We start from the raw sequence: 10,316 nt of genomic DNA, 5'->3' as shown, positions 1-10,316 counted from the left end.
TGTGATAAACGAACCTTCTTAATCAACACATTTCCATAGCTTAATAAGAAAATTAGGTTACATAATAAACACATTAAATGCGAGCTTCATCAATACATTAGTAGGAAATCCTATTAGATTTTTTCTTCATGTCACATAAAAAAATAGAAATTTACTAAACCACTACAAATACATGAATTCTATCAAAAATTTCCATATACTCACATCCTCATGCACAAATGCATTATTTATGAACAATACGACTACATCATGTATAAATAAATTAAATCTATCAAAAAAATCCTAGATTCACACAATTAATAAATTTGGTTATTTTTTTGTTCTTTTAAGTTTATAGTTCCAACCACTTGTACTCTTGAAGATGCCTACATTAAAGTAGTATAAAAGAAATTGGTATTAGAGAAACAATACTAACTAAATGTAGAAATAATAATATCTATGTGCCTATGGACTATGTGGGAAAGGTAAAAATTTGGTCACACATTTGATATGTAAGAAATTTCCATCCTTACCATCCTTGGGTTTTAGTAGGATATTTCAATTTAGATATAAGTGTTGAGGAGAAGGGTGATTTCTCTTGGTTGGGGCCTTCCTCTAATCTTCTTCATCAAACTATTGATATGTTGCATCTTTTTGATATCGAACTAGCTAATGGGATATTTAATTGGAATAATAGAAGATTTGTGGCTCAAGATAGCTCTAAACATTTGGATAGATTATTGGTTTCCTGCTTTTGGGTTAGTTTCTCTCTTAATCTCTCTTTTGAAATTTTTTATTGATGGGGTTTTTATCATTAACCAATTAAAATATTTGTTGCTGGAGTGATTATTCCTAAGAATCCTCCATTCAAGTTTCAATTGATGTGCCTTCAAGACTCCTTTCTTTATGATCTTATGGTTAGCTGGTAGAGAGATGGTGCCCCTACATATGGTACTACTATGTATTCTTTCACTAAATATCTTCAGTATGTCAAAAGGAAGCTCAAAAAATAGAATGGATAATGTTTTGATAACCTTCATAACATGAAAGGGAAAGTTCAAGAGTTTCTTGACGTCATTACTAGGAAGATTATGGATCTTGGTTTCTCTATGTCTTTGGGTAAAGCTAAATCCCTTTTGTCTAACATCTCGAAGAATGGTGGTTTCATGAAGAAATATACTAGAAGAAAAAGGTCAAATTTGATTGGCTCTAGGAGGGTGATAAGAACATTTCATTTTTCATAAAACTATGCAATCTCGTTGAAATTAGAGGTATAATTCTTCTTTAGTTAACTTTGAAGGTCTTCAGTTGTCTTCCTTGCTAGCTTTGTTCAAGGAGGCAACCATGTACTTTTCTATCCTCTTTTCTGAGCACTTTCCCATTTTAGTAAATGAAGAGACTATTATTTTGTCTTATATTCCCTCTCTTGTTACCCAAGAAATGAATGATTTTCTCATGCAACCACTCTCTTTGGTTGAGTTGGAGTAGGTGGTCTTCAGTACACATAAAGAAAAAGCTCTTGGTCTTTATGGTTTTCCTGTTGAATTCTTCCAAAAAATTTGGGATTTTATTAGTCAAAATTTGTTGGAGGTGGTTAGAGAATCTTATTCTTTTAAGTAGATACAATGGGCCTTGAATTCTACCTTCTTGGCTCTAATTTTGAAAAAAATGAGGCTAATAAAATGGATTTTTTTAGGTCTATTTCTTTGTGTAATGTGGTCTTCAAATTTATTACTAAGTTGATCATTGAGAAGCTGAAAAAGTCATTCCTTTCTATTATCTCAAAAACAAGGAGGTTTAGTCATAGGAAGTTGAATTTTAGATGGGGTTGTTATTGGTATTGAAGCTATTCACTCTATGGCTCATTTAAGGGAGAAATCTATGTTTATTAAGTTAGACATGGCCAAGGCCTATTATAGAGTTATATAGAGTTTCCTCAAGAATATTATTCTTCTCTTTGGATTTATCCTAGAGTGGGTAAGTTGGACTATGAGTTATGTTACTACTACATCTTTCTCTATTCTTCTTAATTATGAACCTTCCCAATTATTTGGTGTCTCTAGGGGCATGCTCCATGGTGACTCTCTCTCCCCCTATCTCTTTATTATTAAGACTACAGGCCTAGAAATATTCATCAAGTATTAGGTTTCTCATAATTCTATTCATGGTTGCCATTGTGATAATGGACCACCCTCAATTTCTCATCTTTAATTTATTGGTGAGATTGCTCTTGTGAGTATTGCTTGGATCTAGGAAGCTGAGGTGTTTCAACACACTCTTGACATTTATTTGGTGGCACCAAGATAGAAAATTAATGAACTTAATTCCTCTATTTATTTTTTAATATGCTTGAAGCTATTCAAGAAGGATTGTTAATATCCTATAGTTTCATATTGGGTTGCTACCCTTGTTATATCTATTTATTCTTAGTGTTGTTTCTAGAAAGCCACGTCTCTTCTAGCAGAATATGCTTAATAAGATTTAGAAGATATTAAAAAATTGGACTCATGGATGAAATTCTACTATTTTTTAGGTTACTATTGTTCCTATTTATTTGGTGTCTCTAGGGGTATGCTCCGTGATGACTCTCTCTCCCCTATCTCTTTATTATTATGACTAAGGGCCTAGGAATATTCATCAAGTATCATGGTGTAGGAGCGCCTAATCCTAGAGGTCACTATGAGATATATAAGGTTTTTGAGTGATTTAAATTCAATTATATGATGTATTGATTCATTTTGAATTGATTTGTAAAGGTGTTGACAAGAAATGTAAGCATGTGCACAATATTGCTCAAGTTGTTAAATAGGTCATGTTTAGGTCTACATGGTCAAATTTGTGTAAAAGACCCATGGATGGGTAAAATAATTATAAAAGGTCTTAAATATTTCATTTGGATATGTATAGAGAGGTATGAAAAAGTTTTGAAGTCATTTTGTCAAAAACGTAAAACCTGCATAAAAAAGCTGTAAAATGCAACATTGAGAAAGTTGCTAATATTACAAAAATGATGTGAAAAGGTAGATGGTTGGTCTTGGTGGTAGTTAGGAAGGTCTATAAATTTAAAATGGATATAAATACCATTTTATGGTCAAAAAAAATAATATTTAAGAAGAGGAAATATTTTGATACATTTTTGGTTCATTCTATTGTTGTTGTTTTGATTGGTTTCTTAGTTTTAGTGTTGTTTCTAGGCCTTGTACAGCCCTGTAATGCATGAAAGCCATGCAATATAGTAATGGATATATAGAATGATGAATATTAATTCTCATTATTTTCCTTTGGTTCAATTTTGTAAATAAATGAATAAGTTATGAATATTTTGATGAAAATGGTTATTTGCAGATTTGGGATTCCCTAAATATAGTCATGTTGTAGTGTTTAGTATAGACATATTTTGGAGACTCAAGACATATAATAATATTTTATAAAAATATATATGAATTATATTTCATTTAATTTTGGTTTTAGTTAATTATATGAAGATTTGTGAAGGTTATGCATATTTTAGTGGAAACTAGCTTTTAAAGATCTCCATTGAAATTGTAGGTAGTGATTTATGCTTCAAAAATTATTAATGACTACAAAAAATAAATGGCTTACATATTATTAAACTATATTCATAATTTTTTCACTTGTAATTTTTTTTGTATCATTTGGATTCATTTTGGTGAATGTATTGTATGCCCTAGGCATGGTTTAGTGTTTTAATTCTGAATTATGATAGGGATATGGACCAGAATTTGTAGTTTGAAACAATAATTGTTTTATGAATTAAATTTGGTTCTAAAACCTCAAGATTTGGTGAGGATATAGTTAATGTAGTTATCTACAAACTTTACTACTTCTAGAAATTTTGGTTTTGAGTTTTTTGGGTCAAATAACTCAATTCTTGGAAATTGTAAAACTTGGGACAGTATTGAAGTTTTTTGTTAAAGGAAGGAAACAAGTAGTATTTTCCTCTTTTAAATTATCTCAATGACTAAATGAAGATTATATCACCAAGATATTAGATGATTTTTTGGTTTATAAGATTCTCTACATAAAAATAGTATCATATTTTGAAGATCTTGAGTGTGTGGGTAGAGTACCGAGGGAGGCAATCCACACCAAGACCTTGGAGATTTGGTATTTATTTCGCTAATGAGTTTTGGTTGTACGTACTCATCCATCTTGATACATGTGAAGTTTGGGTTGTGTGTACATACACTAAAAGTCGATCAAGGTCCAAGGGAAGGTCTAGGGCAAAGGAGTGGTCCATTTGATTTCCAAGAGACTACAAAGAGAGGCAAAGAGGACTCCTAGGTGAGGTACAAGCGAGAGTTATTGTCGTGAGTTTGAAGTAGCATGGTAAAGGTGGATCTCTAACTAATAAGGTACTATGGAAGTTGCAACCATTAATGCTCCATTGATAGGAGTATTTGGGAATATAATTTTAAGGACAGTCATGTGTCCTTAAGGGAAAATATGGCAGTGATAAAGGCATGAAGAGGAAAAGGCAAAGGAAGGTAAAGATGAAGACTTTTTTTTTTTTTTTTCCAGGTTATAGCACACCTTTCCAAGAGACTTGAAAAATTCTCAAGGCTAGTAGTATGGTGTAGAAGCACCTAATCCTAGAGGTCACTATGAGATATATAAGGTTTTTGAGTCATTTAAAGTCAACTATATGGTGTATTGATTCATTTTGAATCCATTTGTAAAGGTGTTGACAAGAAATGTAAGCATGTGCACACTATTGCTCAAGTTGTTAAATAGGTCATATTTAGGTCTACATAGTCAAATTTGTGTAAAAGACCCATGGAAGGGTAAAATAATTATAAAAGGTCTTAAATATTTCATTTGGATATGTATAGAGAGGTATGAAAAAGTTTTGAAGTCATTTTGTCAAAAATGTAAAAGTTGCATAAAAAAGTTGTAAAATGCAACATTGAGAAAGTTACTAACATACAAAAATGATGTAGAAAGGTAAATGGTTGGTCTTGGGGGTAGTTAGGAAGGTTTATAACTTTAAAATAAATATAAATAACATTTTATGGTTGAACCAAATCAGATTTTAGAAGAAGAAATATTTTGATATATTTTTGGTGCATTCTATTGTTATTTTTTTTATTGGTTTTTTAGTTTTAGTGTTGTCTCTAGGCCTTGTATGGCCCTGTACAGATTAGAAACCATGTAATATAGTAATTAATATATATAATAATGAATCCTCCTTCTCATTATTTTGGTTTGGTTTAATTTTATAAAAAAATATTAAGTTATGAGCATTTTGGTGAAAGTGGGTATTTGCAGATTTGAGATTCCTTGAATATAGTCATGTTGTAGTGTGTAGTACAGACACATTTTGGAGACTTAGGATCTCTAATAATATTCATTATAGATATATGTGAATTATCTTTCATTTCCTATTTTTTTGAGTTGGTTTTATGCAGATTTGTGAAGGTTATACATATTTTAGTGGAAACTAGTTTTTAAAGATCTTTGGTGGAGTTGCAGACAGTGATTTGTGCTTGAAAAAATATTTATGATTGGAAAAAAAAAATGAGTTACATATTGCTAAACTATATTCATAACGTTTTCACATGGAATTGGTTTGGTATCTTTTCCTAGGCAGGGTTTGGTGTTTTGATTCTGAATTATGATAGGGATATGGACCGTAATTTGTAGTCAAAAACAATAATTGTTTGAGGAATCAAATGGGTTCCTTAGACCTCAAAGTTTGGTGAGGTGATATTTACTTTAGTAATCTAAAAAATTTATTGTTTCTAGAAATTTTAATTTTGAGTTTTAGTGGGTCAAATAACTCAATTCTTGGAAATTGTAAAACTTGGGATAGTATTAAAATTGTTTGTTAAAGGAAACAAACAACTAGTATTTGCCTTTTTTTAATTATTTCAATGATTAATTGAAGATTAGATCATCAATATCTTAGAAAATTATGTGGTTTAAAATATGCTCTACATCATATCAGGTTTCTTAGAATTCTATTCATGGTTGGCATTAGGATAATGGACCACCCTCACTTTCTCATCTTCAATTTATTAATGGCACTACTCTTGTAGGTATTGCTTAGGTCCAAGAAGTTGAGGTGTTTCAAAATACTCTTGACATTTATTTGATGGTGCCAGGCCAAAAAATCAATGAACTTAATTCCTATATTTATTTTTTAATACTCTTAAAGCATTTCAAAGGAGGATTGCTAATATCCTATAGGTTTGAATTGGGTTGCTATCCTTGACATATCTTGGTATTCCTAGCATTGTTTATCGGAAGCCATATCTCTTTAGGAAAAATATACTTAATAAGATTTGGAAGAAGGTAAATAATTGGACTCATAGATTAAATTCTACTATTATTCAAGTTACTCTTCTTCAATTTTTTATTCCAACTCTTTCTATTTATAGAAGCATGGTTTAGGCCACTCATTTTTACTTTATCAAGAAGTTTGATGATCTTTCTTGACAGTTTCTTTAGAGTGGTAATTTATGTAATTATAAATGGATTTTAATTAGTTAGGAGGCTATTTGTTGGACTAAGAAGGAGGGTGGTCTTGGGTTTTACTATGCTATCCTAAGTAGCCAAGCTTGGGTTGTTAACCTTTATTGGCATTGGTGCTCTAGACATAATCAACTTTGGGTCTGTATAATAACTCATAAGTATTTCAAGGGTGTTGATTAACATTATATTTCCTTGCTTCCTTTAGAAGTTCATAGCACTATGATCTAGAAGACTCTTAAGAATGGTACTCAATTAGTTAAGATAGATCATTTTTGGATATGTAAATGAGGCTCTAAGGCTTTATTCTGGTTTGATGCTTGGAATGACAACCCTCCTATCTTGTCTATGTACCCTCATCTTTAGATTCTTTGTGATTCTTTTCTTATTTTTGGATGGGATAAGGTGGTTCATTATAAGGCCCCTTATCACTTGGGCCTTATTTTTTTCCTATGGATGGAAGGACTCCTTAGATTGGCTACTTAGGGGCTTAGAAGAGGACTGCTAGACACTCTCTAGAATTTTATCTTCTAGGGAGCGTTTCTCATTGTTGGAACCAAATATTTTGGATTGGAGTGGTGCTTTGTCTAGTAAATACTCCATTTCTATTGGGTACCAAGAGATTACTAGAATTTTTTTGGAGATGACATGGTGCCTTAGTGGAAACCTATTTGGAAAAAAATTTCTTAGTCCAAATGTAATTTCATCATGTGGCTAGTGATTCACAGTCAGTGTCTTATGTGGGATAATATTTGTAAACATGGATTTTAGGAGACCTCATTCTATGTGTTGTGTGAAAGGAGAGTGTCTCTTACATTTTCTTCCATTGTTCCTATTCTACCCACCTTTGTAAAGGAGGCTTAGAGGCTTTATTTTGGTCTGATTCTTGGGATGATAACCCTCTTATCTTGTCTATGTACCCTCATATTTAGATTCTTTTTAATTATTTTCTTATTGTTGGATGGGGTAAGGTGCTTCATTATAAGGTCCCTTATCACTTGGGCCTTGTTGTTTGCTATATATGAAAGGACTCTTCATATTGGCCACCTAGGGGCTTAGAAGAGGACCACTAGGAACTCTCTAGAATTTTGGCTTCTAGGGAGTGTTTCTCATTACTAGGGCTAGATGTTTTGGATTGGGTTGGTGCTCTATCTAGTAAATACTCTATTTCTAATGGGTACCAAGAGATTACTAGACAATTATATGGAGATGATATAATGCCTTAGTGGAAACCTATTTGGAATAAATTTTCTTGGTCCAAATGTAATTTCTTCATGTGGTTGGTGACTCAAAACCGGTGTCTTATGTGGGATAATCTTTGTAAAAATGGATTTTAAGGCCCCTCACTCTATGTGTTATGTGATAATGGAAATGAGTCTATCTCCCACCTTTTCTTCCATTGTTCCTATTCTACTCAACTATGGCACCTTTGGTAGAATTCTTGGGGTTTTCCTTGTAGGCATGCTTCCTCCTTGTCTTCTTTATGGGATCACTTGGGTAGTTTCCCCACTAAAGCCTTTCCTCTTTAGGTTGCATGGTTTGCTATTCCTTCATTCATTCTTTTGCATATTTGGTTGGAGAGGAACATAATACTATTTTAAAATGTTTGAACCAAAGTTATGCAACTCTCATGGAATATTTCTCACTCTCTACATGAGATAATTATGGCTAAGTGTGTTTTAGATGCGGGTATGTGTCCTGGTGACCTTACCATCTACAATCACCTCAATTTTCATCTTCAAGGAGGGTTACTAGGGGTTTTTGGTGAATGATTGCATGTGTTGACATTATGGTCAAGTTTGTTTATTAGTGACTCACACTTAGTCAAATGGTTAGAAACTATTGAGTTTATCTTGCAATTTATAGTGTTAACCAAGTAATTCAAGTTCTACTAAGTTCTAAAATTAGTATTTAGTTTGCACCTAGTAGTATCTATCGAGTTGATGAGTATTAGTGAAAACTAAGCTTCATAGTTTTTATCAAGTTGCATAGTGAAAACTATGGTCTCTAGTGTTTTTTGAGTTTGTAGCATTAGTGATGCAAATCAAGTGTTGACCAAGCTAGAAAGCATCAACTAAGTGATTCAATTTTTACTGAGCTCATAGTATTAGTGTTCATTGAGTCTTATAGTGTCAACTAAGTGATTCAATTTATATGTCAATTTTTATAACATTCATTAAGTCACCAATGATGACCAAGTTTAGACTACTTGGAAGTGATTAGTATGAACTAAGCTTCTATGTATACCAAGAGCATGACAATCTTGAGTGTTGACAGTGGTTACTGAGTATTAGAATCTCACCAAGTTTGTCTTTAGAACTTGATTACTAGTAGTTGAGCCAACTTTGTGTATTTCAATGAAAATTTTATTGTAACTAACTTTGATGTATTATATTTTGGATTGGTATATATGTAATGTGCTATATAACATCAAAATGTTAAGTCATAGAAGAACACATGATGTGAATATAATAAGAGTAGATGTATGAATTAAGAAGGCTACAAGAAGTATAAGGAGCAGCAAATATTTATCTATCACAACAAGGTGACCAGTACACTCCAAAGGAATTTGAACTAGAAAATTAGAGTTGCAGATCAAAGATCAGCCATTGGTTCATCCTAATAGGTGGAATAGTTAAATCATTTTGCAAGGTAGGCTTAACATTCCTTTGCAAATCTCTTTATTGAGTGTATACTTCATTGTATGTTTTGTAAAATCTTTAGCAAGCTGGACCTAGTAGTACTTATTGCTCTTAATAGGGCAGATCATTAGAAGTGATCAATTATAAGTCTTAACTGGCCAACTTTATACTATAGTACTAAAGCTTGTAGGTATCATCCGCACCCCAATTTTACTTTCTATTTGGAAGGTTTGTGGGTTACTATTGTCACTTAGGTTTACACCCTTGTCCAAGGCCTATGCATGAGGACAACCTAGTGAAACATGGAAACAACCTCCAAGCTGTGGGATTTGAACTGCGAGGTTGAGTCTCTAAAGAAGGCTGGCTTCCTCTTACTATCAGGGTGCACCTATCTACTCTTGGAGAGGAAAAGGGGGAAGAAGAGCATGAAAGCAAATCTACCTAATCTGATCTAAGGAGGTGATGCACCAAAATAGAGTGTTTGGACCAATTCTCTACCCATACATGTGCTACTGAACCAGAATGAAACTAAGGATATTACACATCCAGACTTGCTTTAATCAAATAACCACATCCAGATCAAAAAAAAAAGATGAATGATACAAGGAAGAAGTTCACTCATATATCATTCACAGGCCAGCAAAGATACAATCATGCAAATTACAGATTTCCACAAAACAATGGCACAGACAGGAATTCTTGCACTTTAACACCAATGGCTGAAGGAGATAAGTATAGAATCAGACAGTTCAAAGGCATAGGAGAATTCACGCTAGAATTGCAAATCAAAAGTAGAGGAAAATTAGAGAGAAAGGTCCCATTCCAAAAAATGAAAACAAAACTTGCCTTTATAGTTCAGGCATAACTAAGATCTTTTTGCTACTGAAATGACCTAGCAGCTACCTACCATTAAGTCCTGTGGAAGACAATCATGGAAAAATCTCAAGAAAATCTAATTTTTGTTGCCAATAATGCCCTGAGAAGACTAAAAATGGCACCATCGATGTTCTGACTGGGTAGATGGATCAACTGAGATGGTGGAGTGCTCTTCCTCATTCTGCATTCACTTCTGGTAGGTCGGGATTGATCATGAAGATCATATTGCATAATGAAATTGATTATCTTCATTTTCTGGCCCATGAATTAGCCGAGTCAAATTGGTCTTACAGCCAACTGGGCCACCTAGGCCAATCACATTTCTTC

This window comes from Cupressus sempervirens, chromosome 5 (assembly GCF_028749045.1).
Source record: "Cupressus sempervirens isolate cs-2001-9-10 chromosome 5, ASM2874904v1, whole genome shotgun sequence".
NCBI lineage: Eukaryota > Viridiplantae > Streptophyta > Pinopsida > Cupressales > Cupressaceae > Cupressus > Cupressus sempervirens.
This window is presented reverse-complemented; position numbering follows the sequence as displayed.